The following is a 15324-nucleotide window of genomic DNA, read 5'->3' as shown; positions in this document are numbered from 1 at the left end:
CTGGCCAGGGGTTTTAGAACGCTCAGCATTCCTGGGCTAGAGTCTGGTTGTGAGTAAATGTCATTCCTGATCGGCAGAAGCAGCAAAAATCTAAAGCTACATGATTTGCTCACCCAGGACAAAATGAAGATGCAGGGTCTTTTGTGTAAAATGTATATTATATTAAGAATTTCGGAGCCAGATATGATAGCTACCTGCAATTCCAGCATTTATGAGGCTGAGGCAAGAGGATTGGCTCCAGTTTGAGGTCATCTTGGACTACACAGTGAGACTATTTCAACCAAACAAACAAGAATTTCAGTTTTAAAATGGTGTCAACACGCTAGATGTGGTGGTGCACGCCTTTAATCTCAGCACTTGGGAAGCAGAGGTAGAGGTAGGAGGATCGCTGTGAGTTCGAGGCCACCCTGAGACTACATAGTGAATTCCAGGTCAGCCTAAGCTGGCATGAGACCCTACCTTGGAAAAGCCAAAAAAAAAAAAAAAAAAAAAAAAGGTGTCAACAAAATAAATGTGGGATCCTTTTAAGTGCCCCACCCTGTGTGACTGACTACACGGGTCACATGCCCACCAACCCCCGCCCCTCAGAAGCTGAATGAGATCCTCACTGATGCCCTTTGGCAGCCCAACCGCTGCTGTCCTAGCAGTCCAGAGGCAGGAAGGGAGAACCAGCAGAGTCTGTCCTCTGGCCACTTCCAGCTTCTGCTTGTGTCGGTTACTTTCTCACTGCTATAGCAAAATACCAAGCAAAAGTCAGTCTAGGGAAGGAAGGCTTTATTTCAGGTTATGGTCCATCATGGAGGGGAAGGCGAGACCGCCGGAGTGTGAGGCAGAGGCTCACACTCAGCCTGCAGTGAAAAGGCTGAAAACAGTGAATGCTGCTGTCCAGCCTGCTGCCTCCTTTTTCCAGTCCAAGAGCCCAGCCTATGGAGCGGTGCTTCCCACGGGTAAACTGGGTCTTCCTGCTTTAATTAACCTAATCAAGATAACCCCTCACAGACTAGCACAGAGGCTAACCTAATCTACATAATCCTGCACTGTGAGTCTAGGTCCTGCCTAGTTGAAAATCGATAAAAGCCATGGCATTGCTGCTGGAATCTTCCCGTGTAAAACCGGGCTTGTATGGGTGCTTCAGCAAAGAGCCAACCCTGGATTAACATTCCGTCATTTTTAAACTTCACATTCACAGGCTCGGCCCAATTACATTGTTAGGTAAGTGAGCTGGAAATCAATATTTATATTTAATGAGATATATAATAACGTGTAAGTGCTTTGCCTTGTCCAAAGGACTTGTACACATCCTGCTCCCTGGGTCTGTCACTTACCCAGAGGACTACCAATTCAAAGCTTCACTTAAATTCACTGCACTTACTTCTATACATCTGTTGGTTTGCAAAGACATTGATCCCATGCTCTCTGGAAGTTTCTCTCTCCTGCAGCTGAGTTGCTGTGGTCTAGTCTCAGGCCTTCTCTGCATCCTAAGCTTCCATCCCAGCTAGAGGTTACAAATCAGTTCAGGATCCTGAGTTATTTCTGGAGTGATGCTTTCCCAGCCACTGAGACAAGGTGAGTTTCTTGCAGATTCTAATGATGAAGTACAATTTTAAGAATAATTGCAATGATATGTTTTAGTTAATTTGAAGTAACATGACACATTTAAGAAAATTTAACACAGTAGATTTGTAATATTAATTCTGAATAGTCTCATTTAATCAACATTGTAAGAGTCTTAAATGTTTTAATAAGACCTAGTCATTACAATTATAAGCTTGATTTATTAGATCCTTTTTTCTTTTGGTGCTGGGAATTGAACCCAAAGCCTTTAGCATGCTAAGCATCCTGTCTGCCTCTGAGCCACAGACTAGACTCAGCCCTTTGATTTATTAAATTTAAAAAAGAGTTAGGGGCTGGAGAGATGGCTCTGCAGTTAAAGGCACTTGCTTGCAAAGCCTGATGGCCAGGATTTTATTCCCTAGTATGCACATAAAGCCAGATGCAGAGTGGTGCATGTATCTGGAGTTCATTTGCAGTGGCAGAAGCCCAAGCATGCTAATCCACCCATTCTCTCTGTCTCTCTCTCTTTGATGGCAAATAAATAAATAAAAATATTTTTTAAAGTAATGGGATATTATTTTTTTAGTTCTACTTGTTATATTTTTAAGTTTGCCCTAACAGAAATTTAGTGTGAGAACTTATAAGTACTAAATTTGTATGCGGAGCTTAAAATGTGTAGGATTGTTTATTTGATCAGTCTCTAAATAGCTAAATTTTAGAATAATTAAACATTTTAAAGTTATGAGCAGCTGAACCTAAGTCTTCTATATTGAGCCTAAAAGCTTAAGAGAGGGCTGGAGAGATGGTCTAGCATGGCTGTGAAGCCTAAGGACCCTGGTTTGATTCTCCCAGTCACATGTAAACCACATGTAAACCACATGGCGGCACATGTGTCTGGAGTTCGTTTGCAGTGGCTAGAAGCCCGGGCATGCCTATTCTCACTCTCTGTCTCTAGTAAATAAATAAACAAAAATAAAATCTTGAAAAAAATATTTTTAAAAAAGCCTAAGAGAAACTTTACTTAGAAATTTAAATATTGAGAGACTAGGGATGTAACTAAGTAGTAGATCTCTACTAGCATATGTGAAGCCCTGGATCAACTCTCAGTATTGGGGTGGGGGAGGAAGAATATGTAGGTAGTTAATAATTCAGAGTAGCTGAAAATAGCATTTTCGATGCACATTAGCATCAATGCCCAAACAAAAAGAAATTAGGGAAGGAAGTGAATGGGCTAATGTTGTTGGGTATAATTGATCTATGGCTCAAGTTCTAACAAAACGCCACTGATCTCTTCACTAAAGAATCAAAGACTTCCAGAGTTGGCAAGAAGTTTAGAAACCATCCAATGAAATCTGTATACGTGATGATTGAGGAGCATAATTCAAAGCAATTCAGAGAGTGTTCAAGGAACTTGCCACAGGTCACATAGCAAGTAAATATCAAAGTAGGGCATGGTAGTTTAGGTGTGAAATGTCCCCCATAGCTTCATGTGTTTGTGATTAAGCCTCATACTCAACCCTCAGCTAGTGGTAATTTGGGGGGTGCAGCCTTGTTAGATGGGATGTGTCATTTGGGGCAGACCCTGGGGTGTTATGACCCAAGCCCCTGTTGCCAGAATTTTATCTCTCTTGCTGCTACCTTTCACCTGCTGTGGGAAGATATGATGTCCAGCTTCTGTGCTGACATCCTTTTCTTACCATGATGAAACTTCTCCTTGCAACTGTAAGCTAAAACAGAACTGTTGCAGTCCAGTTCACATTGCTGGTAGAAATCACCCAACCAAGAGCAGCTTCTGGGAAAAAAGAGGATTATTTTGCCTTACAGGCTTGAGGGGAAGCTCCATGATAGCAGGAGAAAACGATGGCATGAGCAGAGGGTGGACATCACCCCTTGGCCAACATAAGATGGACCACAGCAACAGGAGGGTGTGCCAAACACTGGCAAGGGGAAACTGGCTATAACATCCATAAGCCCGCCCCCAACAATACACTCCCTCCAGGAGGTGTTAATTCCCAAATCTCCATCATCTGGGAACTTATCATTCAGAACACCTAAGTTTATGGGGGACACTTGAATCAAACCACCACAAGAACCTTTCCTCCCATAAACTGCTTTGGTTGGGTGTTTTGTTCCAGTAACAAGAAGGTAACTACAATATAGGATTGTACTAAAGTCAGAGGATTCTTAGCTCAGGTTTAATATTTAGTAACATTCTTTTTGAGAAGACTGCTCAAAAGGCTATAATAGCCTCCTACAGCCTAGCTAGTGGAAATTGAGGAAAGAAATGATCCAGAGGTTTAAAATCAAAGAAGTAGCTTTATAGTCAATCAGGTATCATAAGAACAAAACAGATCAAAGTAATGGGACCCCAAGGGAAAGAGAAAGCCAGAGTCAGGATGCTCTGCCAGAGTGCTTCTCTTGGGAGGATGCTGTGCTGGGTTTAACTAAGAAAACTGCTCCTTTACAGAGTACTTAAGGGGCTGGAGAGATGGCTTAGTGGTTAAAGGCACTTGTTTGCAAAGCCTGATGGCCTAGATTTAACTCCCCAGAACTCATGTAAAGCCAGATGGACAAAGTGGTGCAATCATCTGGAGTTCATTTGAAGTGGCAAAAGGCCCTGGCATATTCATCCCCCCTTCTCTCTCTCTCTGAATGTATGTCTCTATTTCTCTATCTCATTGCAAATAAATAAAAACAGTTCTTCAAAAAGTGTACTTATGCTGGGTCTGGTGGCACACACATTTAATCCCAAGTCAGAGGTAGGAGGATCACCATGAGTTTGAGGCCACCCTGAGACCACATAGTGAATTCCAGGTTAGCCTGGCCACAGTGAGACCCTACCTTGAAAAACCAAAAAAAAAAAAAAAAAAAAGAGTACTTATGTAGCAGACAGCTTCAGGATCACTGAGATGAACTTCCAGACCAGGCACAGTTATGGAGGAAGGGATTTATTTAAACTTACAGATCCAGGGGAAGTTCCATAATGGCAGCAGAAGCTGGCCTGCCTTCACAGAACCAAGCAGAGAGAGAGAGAAGCACAAGTCTAAAAGCCAAAAGCCACACAGCACAGCACACTTCAGGAACTCCAGCTAGCACACATATCTTTAGATTGAAATCTCAAAACCATCACCACACCTTAAGATCCACCCAGTGACACCACCTCCATCAAGGTGGCTGCAGATGCAAACTACAAAGTCATAAAACACTGAATATGTTGGAGGCCATCTATTCAAGCTACCACATTCCACCCCTGGTCCCCAATAGATTCATAACCACCACACATTGTAAATTTTACTCAGTCCAGTTTCAAATGTTCCCACAGGCTTGACCAATTTAAGATAGTAAGTCCTGTAAAATCAAACAAGTTAAATACTTCTAACATATCAAGGCACAGTGTAAACATTTTCAACTGGTATAAGGCACAGCAAGGAGAGACTAAAACAATGCAAACTCAACCACTATCAAACAAACATCAAACTTCTGCAGTTTAAGCCCAATACAACCAGAGGCTGACAGTCTCCAGATTTTCCAGTTCTGCTCTTCCAGTTGGGCAGAGTAGCCAGGGAACACTTCCATCTCAGGCCAACAGTGCGCTCTGTGGTAGTACTTGCACAGTCCTGGTATATCCAAAACATCTTCAGGTCTTCATGCAAACCATGGTCCATCTTCCAAAGGCTTTTTCAGCCTATCAGGGCATCAGGGCCTGCCTCATGCTGAATCTCAGTAGTGGCTTCTGGAACTGTGTGCAATTCATGACCACTCCTTGCATTTTTCATGCTTCTGAAACCAACACCAGTTGTTCAGGACACAGCTGTATTCTTAATTCAGGGACAAAATAAATCATAATCTTAAAAAGCAGGTTCCTTCTCCAGTCAGCTCTTTCAAAAGAGTTTGCATTTCTGTGATAGTCCTTCCTCAGGCATCTTTCCCATTGTTTTAATGTAAAGCAGTTGGACCATCTTCCTTAAGATTGCTAATGTGTTTGACAATAGCAGGTTCAGTAACCTAAAACTAGTCTCAATGCTTTTAATTTTAACTTGGTTGAGGTTTTCAAGCTTTAATATCTTGAATCTCTCAGTCCAATTATCTTTAGGCAAACACATCACTCCATTACAAATTTAACCCTGATCAAGTTCTCTGGGCCTGGGCAGCAGGACACAGCCAACGCTCATGCCAGTAGCCCAGTTCCAACAAAGTCCTCTCAGTCTTTCCTTCCCCTTAGAAAGCTCATAATCCAAGCTGCAAAATTCAATACCATCTGCACTTAGCATTCTCAGACTCTCATCAGAATAGTCCATAAAACTTGGTTTACCACTCCAGAAGGCATATTCAGTTGCAAGCACCAAGTCCATGCCCATTCCTCCAAAACAAAAGTTCCAAAAGATCAACATCCACATGGCCAGGTTCATCTCAACCCACTCCTCAGTACCAACTTCTGGAGCAGATAGCTTCAGGTTCACTGAGATGAACTTCCAGACCAGGCATAGTTATGGACGAAGGGATTTATTGAAGCTTACAGATCCAAGGGTAATGACAGAAGAAGCTGGCCTACCTTCATAGGACCAAGCAGAGAGAGAGAGAAACACAAGCCAAAAAAGCCAAAAGCCACACAGCACAGCACACTTCAGGAACTCCTGGTAGGCATATTTTGCATATCTTTAGATTGGAATATCAAACCCACCACCACACCTTAAGATCCGCCCAGTGAAGCCACCTCTAGCCAGGTGGCTGCAGATGCAAACTACAAAGTAATAAAACACTGAATATATTGGGGGCCATCTATTCAAACTACCACTTATGTTCATCATAATTATTTTTATTAGATAAGTCGAGAATTCCACACAAAATGAAAAGAAGTTACCATTCAAGGATGGCATCTAGTCACTTACATCCTTTAAGGCTCAACAGGGGGAAAAAAAAACACGAGTATTTTAAGGGTTAGATTGAGAAATTTGCCATCTAGGGGCTGGAGAGATGGTTTAGCGGTTAAGCGCTTGTCTGCAAAGTCTAAGGACCCCGGTTCGAGGCTCGATTCCCCAGGACCCCAGTTAGCCAGATGCACAAGGGAGCGCACGCATCTGGAGTTCGTTTGCAGTGGCTGGAAGCCCTGGCGCGCCCATCCTCTCTCTCTCTCTCTCCCCTGTCTTTCTCTCTATGTCTGTCACTCTCAAATAAATAAACAACAACAACAAAATAAAAAATTAATTAAAAAAAAAGAAATTGGCCATCTACACAGAGCATAAACTAAATCAAAGACAGTAAGGCAATGCTGACATTGGCAATCACTTCAAACTGCCACAATCTCCAGGCCAGAGACTTAAGGAGTCCAGTCAAAGGTGGAGCTTGTCTACTGGAAGCAGAAAACACACAAGACATAAGCCACCATCAGAAAAGCCACCTGCCTCAGAGAAGGGAGATGAGCAATGCCCTCCCGTCTCCCTCATCCAGCTCTGAGGGCAAACAGCACCCATGAGTCCTGGAATGAAACACTGATACTGAGTTCCTCCATCTCACAAGTGCTATTCACATGGGTACACACAGTCAGGCTTAAAATCCAGCAGAGTGGTGGCGCCTTCACCCACAGTCCTCAATATCTAGGTTGCCAGGCTGTTTGATCTACCCACACCGTGGCCTGATAGACAGGGCCCTTAGTAAGCCCACAGTGGTTAGAATTTTTATAATCTTTAGAGAATACAAGTAGATGGAAAATTATAGAATGCAAATGATTGGTGAAAGATGACCAGCAGTCCCTGACCTGCAATTGTGGTAAGTATAATTCTACAGGCATCCCTTTTGATTTCTGGGTGTTTATACAACTGGAAGCTGACAAGTTCTACAGTGCTTTGGGGCAAATGCTGGTCACTGGTCTGTTCAACCTGGAAAAAAAAAAAAATGCATTTCATTCATTCATCCGGAATCATAGCATGTGGCCTGCTTTCAATGTGGGTAGTCTTTCATTTCCTGTCAAAATTTCTTCCTTTTTATTAGGTTACCCAAAGCCATGCACATTTCCCCCTTCCTCATTATTCTCTGTGTACAGTTTTTTGTTTTTTTTTTTTTTTTTAAATCAGCATCCTCTGAACAGACTGTGCATTGTAAGAATTCCTTGGGAAAATAGTTCACCACGGAGAGCTCGGTTTGAAAATGATCAAGATTAAAGGCATTTCTGGTCAGTTCAGATGACTCTACAGCCTGTGTGTCTCTCAAGGTACAAAGAGCAGCCTGTTTGGTGATAAAAGGAAGCCAAAGTAAGCAAGAATTTTGGGATCACATCCTCAAATATGTAGGTTTACAAAATACATCCTGTTCTCCAGTTTACCCATACAGATCCCAGGGCCATCCGCTGAACCATGGTATTTTTGTTACTCTAACTCCAGTTCCCTGAGTGTGGTAGATGTAATTGCTTTGCTGATATAAAGTTAAGGTAGCGTAATGGAAACTATAACAAACCAATCATATTAATTGCCCTCACCTTACAAGATTCTTAGCACATGCCAGAGCAAACTGAATACAGTTCCACCTTTTTCCAAACTACCACAGAATAGTAAAAAAGTAGCAAGCAGGAAATGGTGACCTGAAGGAGAAAGAGCAAGAGGCTTCGATACAAAACAAGAAATAAGTGTCCAGCCGGGCGTAGTGGCGCATGCCTTTAATCCCAGCACCCCGGAGGCAGAGGTAGGTGGATTGCTGGGAGCTGGAGGCCAGCCTGAGACTACATAGTGAATTCCAGGTTAGCCTGAGCTAGAGTGAGACCCTACCTCAGAAACCCCCCCCAAAAAAAGAAAGAAAGAAAGAAATAGGTGTCTTTAGATAAAAAAAAAAAAGATGAAATGATTCATTGTCAATTATGTCACAAAAGTTCCAGTTATCAGATTTGCTAAACACTATAGAAAATTAAGTGTAGACAGGTTCTTCCCTATGTTGCTGACAAGGATTCCACCACAACGCTTGTCAGTACTTTGTCAGTGTTGTTGGAATTACCAGCCATTCTTTTACTGACTCTGTCTTCTAGATCTTAGCTATGTTGCTGATTCCATTCTTGTGGACACCAATAACTGCCTAAGTTAAGGGTTCAATGGAAAGAATACTTTGAAATACATAGCTGGCCCAGAGCTGGGAGAGATGGCAAATGCAGGGCACAGGCTGCTTGCACCAAAGCCAGGAAAAGATGAGGGGGCGGGTGCGTAGGGGATGGGGAGGGGGGAGCAGGGAGGATATTGACTTAATCCTATGCTAATTGAAAACCACGGAATTGTTAGCCACCTGAGAGAGCATGCAGGCAGGGACGCCCCCCTTCCTCCTCCTCCCGGATCCCCTCCCGCCCCCTCCGCTCCTCCATGGGCACCCCTGACCATCAGTATACTACCTCTTCAAAGTTGTCCTGATTGGAGATTCTGGTGTTGGGAAGAGTAATCTGCTGTCTCGATTCACTCGGAATGAGTTTAATATGGAGAGCAAGAGCACCACTGGAGTGGAGTTTGCCGCCAGAAGCATCCAGGTGGATGGGAAGACAACCAAGGCCCAGATACGGACACATACTGGGCCATCACGTCAGCGTACTACCGTCAGCATACTATCCTGGAGCTATGGGTGCCTTATTGGTTTGTGACATTGCTAAGCACTTCACATATGAAAATGTGGAGCGATGGCTGAAAGAACTGAGAGATCACGCTGATAGTAACATTGTTATCAGGCTTGTAGGCAATGAGAGTGACTTCCCTCACCTCAGGGCAATTCCTACAGATGAAGCAAGAGCAGCTTTTGCCGAAAAGAATAACTTGTGGCCAGGCGTGGTGGCGCATGCCTTTAATCCCAGCACTTGGGAGGCAGAGGTAGGAGGATCGCCATGAGTTCGAGGCCACCCTGAGACTCCATAGTGAATTCTATGTCAGCCTGAGCAAGAGTGAGGCCCTACGTCGGAAAAAAAAAAAAAAAAAAAGAAAAGAAAAGAAAAAGAATAGCTTGTTATTCATTGCAACATCTGCAAACTCTACACACGTAGAAGTGGCTTTTCAGACAATTTTAACAGAGATCTACCACATTGTTTCTCAGAAGCAAATATCAGACAGAGCTGAAAATGACATGTCTCTTCTAAGCAACAACGTGGTTCCTATTCATGTGCCACCAACCACTGAAAACAAGCCAAAGGTGCAGTGCAGTGAGAACATCTAAGGTGTTGCTCTGTCCCCTAGAAGCCTGGGTATAGTCCATTTCCCAGGTCTGAGATTTAAAAATATTTGTAATTCTGTGGTCACTTCTGTGTTTTATTACTTCCTCATACTTATTATGACTTTCCCCATGTCTTCAGTCTTGATTTTAGCTTTATCAAATCATCTACTTTGTCCCAAATGACTGCAGCTCCTTTTCATGCTACGGCTTCAATGGCCTTAGTTTAATAAACTGAATGTTTGAGTTCCTAAAAAAAAAAAGAAAGAAAGAAAAGGAAAAAAAAGAAAGGAAATCACCTGAGATTGAATAAACAGAGCTAATAAAAATTCTTGCATCTCCATGAAGCAGCTTCAAGCATGTGCAGGTTCCTACCACATACAAGTTTTCTTTGGGTTGTGAAGTGCACCAGGTTAGATGCTGTCACTAGCTATTTGTGACTCTAATTCTAGTCTTGGTAAGGGGTGACATAGACCTCGACTCTTGGATAGCTTCATCGTGAAAGCTCTTTGTCAGTCATCCTTGGCACGCGCCTTACATTTATTTATTTATTTATTTATTTATTTATTTGAGAGCAACAGACACAGAGAGAAAGACAGATAGAGGAAGAGAGAGAGAATGGGCGCGCCAGGGCTTCCAGCCTCTGCAAACAAACTCCAGACACGTGTGCCCCCTTGTGCATCTGGCTAACGTGGGACCTGGGGAACCGAGCCTCGAACCGGGGTCCTTAGGCTTCACAGGCAAGCGCTTAACTGCTAAGCCATCTCTCCAGCCCGCGCCTTACTTTTTAGGTGGCTGCCCCCTGGCCTCCCAGGAAATGAACATCCGGCCCTGGGCCTTGCTGCCCTTTCTCTCAGAGTTCCTCCAAGACCAGCCTACAGTCTCAGCATCTGCTGAACATGTCTTAAGGAAGTATTGCTTCTCAGTTCACCTTTATTAAGGGCCTTTTATTAAGTGACATTTCAGGGTGATTGCTGAAGTGCTACACTCCTGGGCTAGCCATTTTAACCCGTCTCTCTCCTAGATAGTCCCTATATTCCTGCACACAGACAAAAGCAAAGTCCTGCCCTTCTAATAGTAATTGTATTGTTTCAAATTTCATAATTATGAAGGCTGGTATAATATGGCTACTAAAAACCAAGGTGATGTTAATGGAATTATAACCTCTAAAGAAAACGAAAAAATGCGTTTACAGACTTAAACTGAACTGCAGTTTCAAAACACTTCTCAAGGACTGGATTCCCGGATTCCATTCTGGGCAACAAGGTTTAAGAGGACCACAGGTGAATATAGTACAGGAATATTCTAAGTAAAGTGAGTATGATTGTGAAGAAGTTTGAAACTTTCAAAAGAAGAACAGAGGGCTGGAGAGATGACTCAGTGGTTTGCCTGCAAAACCTAAGGACCCAGGTTTGATGCTCCAGGACCCATCTAAGCCAGATAGATGCACATGTATCTGCGGTCCATTTGCAGTGGCTAGAGGCCCTGGTATGCCCATTCTGTCTCTCTCTCTTTTTCAAATAAAGAAATAAATAGACTCTTTTTGTTGTTTGTTTTTGTTTTTGTAAGGCAGAGTCTCACTCTAGTCCAGGCTGACCTTGACCTGGAATTCATTCTGTAGTCTCAGGGTGGCCTTGAACTCATGGCAATCCTCCTACCTCTGCCTCCCGAGAGCTGAAAAAGGTGTGTGCCATCACTCCCAGCTATAAATATGCTGTTCTTTAAAAAGAAAGAAAGAAAGAAAGAAAGAAAGAAAGAAAGAAAGAAAGAAAGAAAGAAAGAAAGAAGGAAGGAAAGAAAGAAAGAAAGAAAAGAACAGGGCTGGAGAGATGGCTCAATGGGTAAAACTGCTCGCTTGCAAAGCCTCCCAGCCTGGTGTTTGATTCCCCAGTACCCATGTACAACCAGATGCACAAAGTGGAGCATGCATCTGGAGTTCCTTTGCAGTGGCAGGAGGCCCTGGCAAACACATTCTCTCCCTCTCTCTCTCAAATAAATGGATAAAAATTTTTAGAAAAGAACAGCTGGCCAATGAGAGAAGAGTAGATAAGGGGAGACAAGATGCAACACTCTGCAGGAGAAAAAACAATGCTGCCTTTCTCCTCTGGTCTCCTCATGCAAGCGGGTATCACATACCACACCAGAATACTACAGATGCAGAATGGACAGACCCTGTCTCCTCTCAACTTTTTCTCTAGGCTTTTCATTGTGAGGATATTCCTCCCATCTAACAATTCTGCGAACCACCTCCAGCACTTCAGCTTCTCTCTGGTTCTCGCATCCACTTCTGCCCTTCTGTCAGCTGTGCGATGCTCATCAGGTGCCTGTTCTCACTCTTCTTTTGCAGAAACAACTGGAAAATCCAGTCAACCACTTCCCCCATTGTCCCCCTTCCTCCTGCTCCACAGTCACACAAAGCAATGAACCCCACGGTCACCCTGTAGTTTCAAAAGGGTTTGATCCTGCCCCAGGACTCCTCATCCTAAGCATCTGAATAGTCTCTGCACCTTCTCCCCAAACTTCCACCACAGACCTTGTTCTACTTTGCTGCTGGCATCTGGTGATCATCCCTAATCCCATCCAGCAAGATCATAACATCATGCAAGGGAAGAAATCAGCCAGTGCTCCAGCTGATCCTTCTGAAGAATATTTGCACCTCAGCAGCAAACTGTAAATCTGAGTACTCTGTGAGTAGAGATGAGAGAGATTTGAGCAGGATATTTCTGGAACCTTAGTTTCTCAGACCCACACAGTTTTCCATGGAAACTCCTTCAAGAATGAAGAAATGGCCTTCTAGGGCTGGAGAGATGGCTCAGCAGTTAAGGTGCTTACTTGCAAAGCCTAATGACCAGAGTTCGATTCCCCACATAAAGCCATATGCATAAAGTGGTGCATGTATCGAGAGTCCATTTGCAGCAGCCTGAGGCCCTGACACCCTCTCTTCCTGCCAGTCATGGTGGTGCACGTTTCTAATCCCAATACTTGGGAGGCAGAGGTAGGAGGATCACTGTGAGTTCGAGGCCACCCTGAGACTAACATAGTGAATTCCAGGTCAGCCTGGGCTAGAGTGAGACCCTACCTCAAAAATAAACAATAAATGTGGCTTGGATATCCATGACCTCACAGTGCCTGACACTACCTACACAAGATGATCATGATAGGAGAAAAAGATGATGACATCAAAATGAAAGAGAGACTGATTAAGAGGGGGAGGGGATAAGATAGAAAATGAAGTTGAAAGGGAAAGTGGGAGGGGAATTGCCAGGGTTTATTGTCTATAATTATGGAAGCTTTCAATTAAAAAAAGAAATAAAAACTAGTAAGTGAATAAATAAATAAATAAAATAAAAAGGCTTTCTCAACTGGGTGTGGCTATGAGCTGTGGTCTTTCCTCCCTCCCGAACTTCTTTTTTTTTTAATTTTTTTTGTTCATTTTTATTTATTTGAGAGTGACAGAGAGAGAGAGAGAGAGAGAGAGAGAGAGAGAGAGAGAGAGGCAAATAGACACAAAGAGAGAGAATGGGCACGCCAGGGCCTCCAGCCACTGCAAACGAACTCCAGATGCGTGCGCCCCCTTATGCATCTGGCTAACGTGGGTCCTGGGGAATCGAGCCTCGAACTGGGGTCCTCAGGCTTCACAGGCAAGCACTTAACTGCTAAGCCATCTCTCCAGCCCCCTCCCGAACTTTTATTGAAGCCCTAGCCCATGGCCTTTCAGCACATGACTGACTGGAGATTGAGCCTTTAAAGAAGTAATTAAGGGGCTGGAGAGATGGCTTAGTGGTTAAGCACTTGCCTGTGAAGCCTAAGAACCCCAGTTCGAGACTCAATTCCCCAGGACCCACGTTAGCCATATGTACAAGGGGGCACATGGATCTGGAGTTCGTTTGCAGTGGCTGGAAGCCCTGGTGCACCCATTCTCTCTCTATATATATCTGCCTCTCTCTCTCTGTCACTCTCAAATAAATAAATAAAAAATGAAAAAAAAAAGAAGTGATTAAGTTAAAGTAGACACTTCAGGGTGGACTCATCAACCTGGTGTGACTGGTGTCTCCAACTCCCCGCTGGCCGCGGCACACAGACACCAGGGACGCGGGTGCACAGAGGAGAGAGCACAGGAGGACACCAGCAAGAGGTGCCCATCACAGCAGACAGCAGGGAACGAGGCCTCAGAAGACCTCATAGTTCCAGCAGCCAGACTGCGTGGACATGTGTCTCTGTGGTCTGAGTCACCCAGGCAGTGGTGTTTTGTTATGGCAGCTCTTGTGTTCTAACAAAGCACCGAGGACTGGGGTACGGCATCCCTTATTCTCAATCCTTCCTGACCCTGTGGGCTTTGGAGTGAGATGATTTTCATAAAACCCTGGTGCTGTTCTCCTATGCCCTCATTTTATCCTTTGTCCAAAACTCACATTTCCTCCTTGGTGGCCAGGCCCACACATGAAAGGGCCCTGTCATGTGTTCCTTCCCAGAATCACAGACTTCCCTTCTGTCTCATTGATCAAGATTGTCTCAGGTAAACCAATCACTGGCAAGAGACAATGTGTGTCCTGAAGGACATGGCTGCTTGGAAAATGTCCAATGTTTGGGGATTTCTACCAAGGAAGGAGGGCAGGTCTGGTGGGTGAGTGTTGAGGAAAAAATTACAGTATCTGTCATAGAATACAGTCTTAGTAGTGATTTTATCTTCCTGATTTGTTTATATAACCTGCCACCAGTTACTTCAGCCTAGGTGTCCTGTGGAAATGGGAGACCTCTAGGGGGCAGGATAAAACACCATTGGAACTGAGTCCCTAAGTTTAAAATGTCACAAAGCATCCAGGTTAACCCATGATATCTGTCTTTTCTCCTTTTTTTTTTGTCTTTTTATTTATTTATTTTTTATTAACAACTTCCATGATGGTAAACAATATCCCATTGTAATGCCCTCTCTCCCCCCCTTCCCACTTTGAAACTCCATTCTCCATCATATCCCCTCCCTTTCTCAATCAGTCTCTGTTATTTTGATGTCATGATCTTTTACCTCCTACTATGAGGGTCTTGTGTAGGTAGTGTCAGGCACTGTGAGGTCATGGATATCCAGGCCATTTTGTGTCTGGAGAAGCATGTTGTAAGGAGTCCTATCTTTCCTTTGGCTCTTACATTCTTTCCACCACCTCTTCCACAATGGATCCTGAGCCTTGGAGGTGTGATAGAGATATTACAGTACTGAGCACTCCTCTGTCACTTTTTTCTAGCACCGTGATGCCTTCTGAGTCATCCCAAAGTCACTGCCATCTGAAAAGCTAAGGTTCTCTACCAAAAGTGAGAGTAGCATAAGGGTATGAACATTAAGAGAAGTGCTTGCTGGGCAGTTTGATGACCATAGTATATACATTTAGCCAGACAACAGCAGACGTTACACCTCTAGGGCTCATGACTACCCCTGTTGTAGGTTTTCAGTATCAGGGATGTATTCCCTCCCATGGAGTAGGCCTCCAGTCTAAATTAGAGGGCAGTTGGTTTTCCCCATAAAAGACATGACACTATTGCACCCATTGGCTTAGTTGGCCTGGCTGGCCAAATATAAGATTTGCAGTGTCCACTGTTGATTCCTCTCTCCCA

General features: G+C 43.8%; 1 pseudogene; it reads left to right on the top strand.

Moving 5' to 3' along the window:
• Positions 1 to 8891: 8891 nt before the first annotated feature.
• On the top strand, positions 8892 to 9801 carry LOC101602325 (annotated as a pseudogene).
• The last annotated feature ends 5523 nt before the right edge of the window (positions 9802 to 15324 follow it).

The sequence above is a fragment of the Jaculus jaculus genome, chromosome 2 (genome assembly GCF_020740685.1).
Source record: "Jaculus jaculus isolate mJacJac1 chromosome 2, mJacJac1.mat.Y.cur, whole genome shotgun sequence".
In the NCBI taxonomy this organism is placed as follows: Eukaryota; Metazoa; Chordata; class Mammalia; order Rodentia; family Dipodidae; genus Jaculus; species Jaculus jaculus.
The sequence above is the reverse complement of the archived record's forward strand: the minus strand, read 5'-3'. Positions and strand labels throughout refer to the sequence as shown.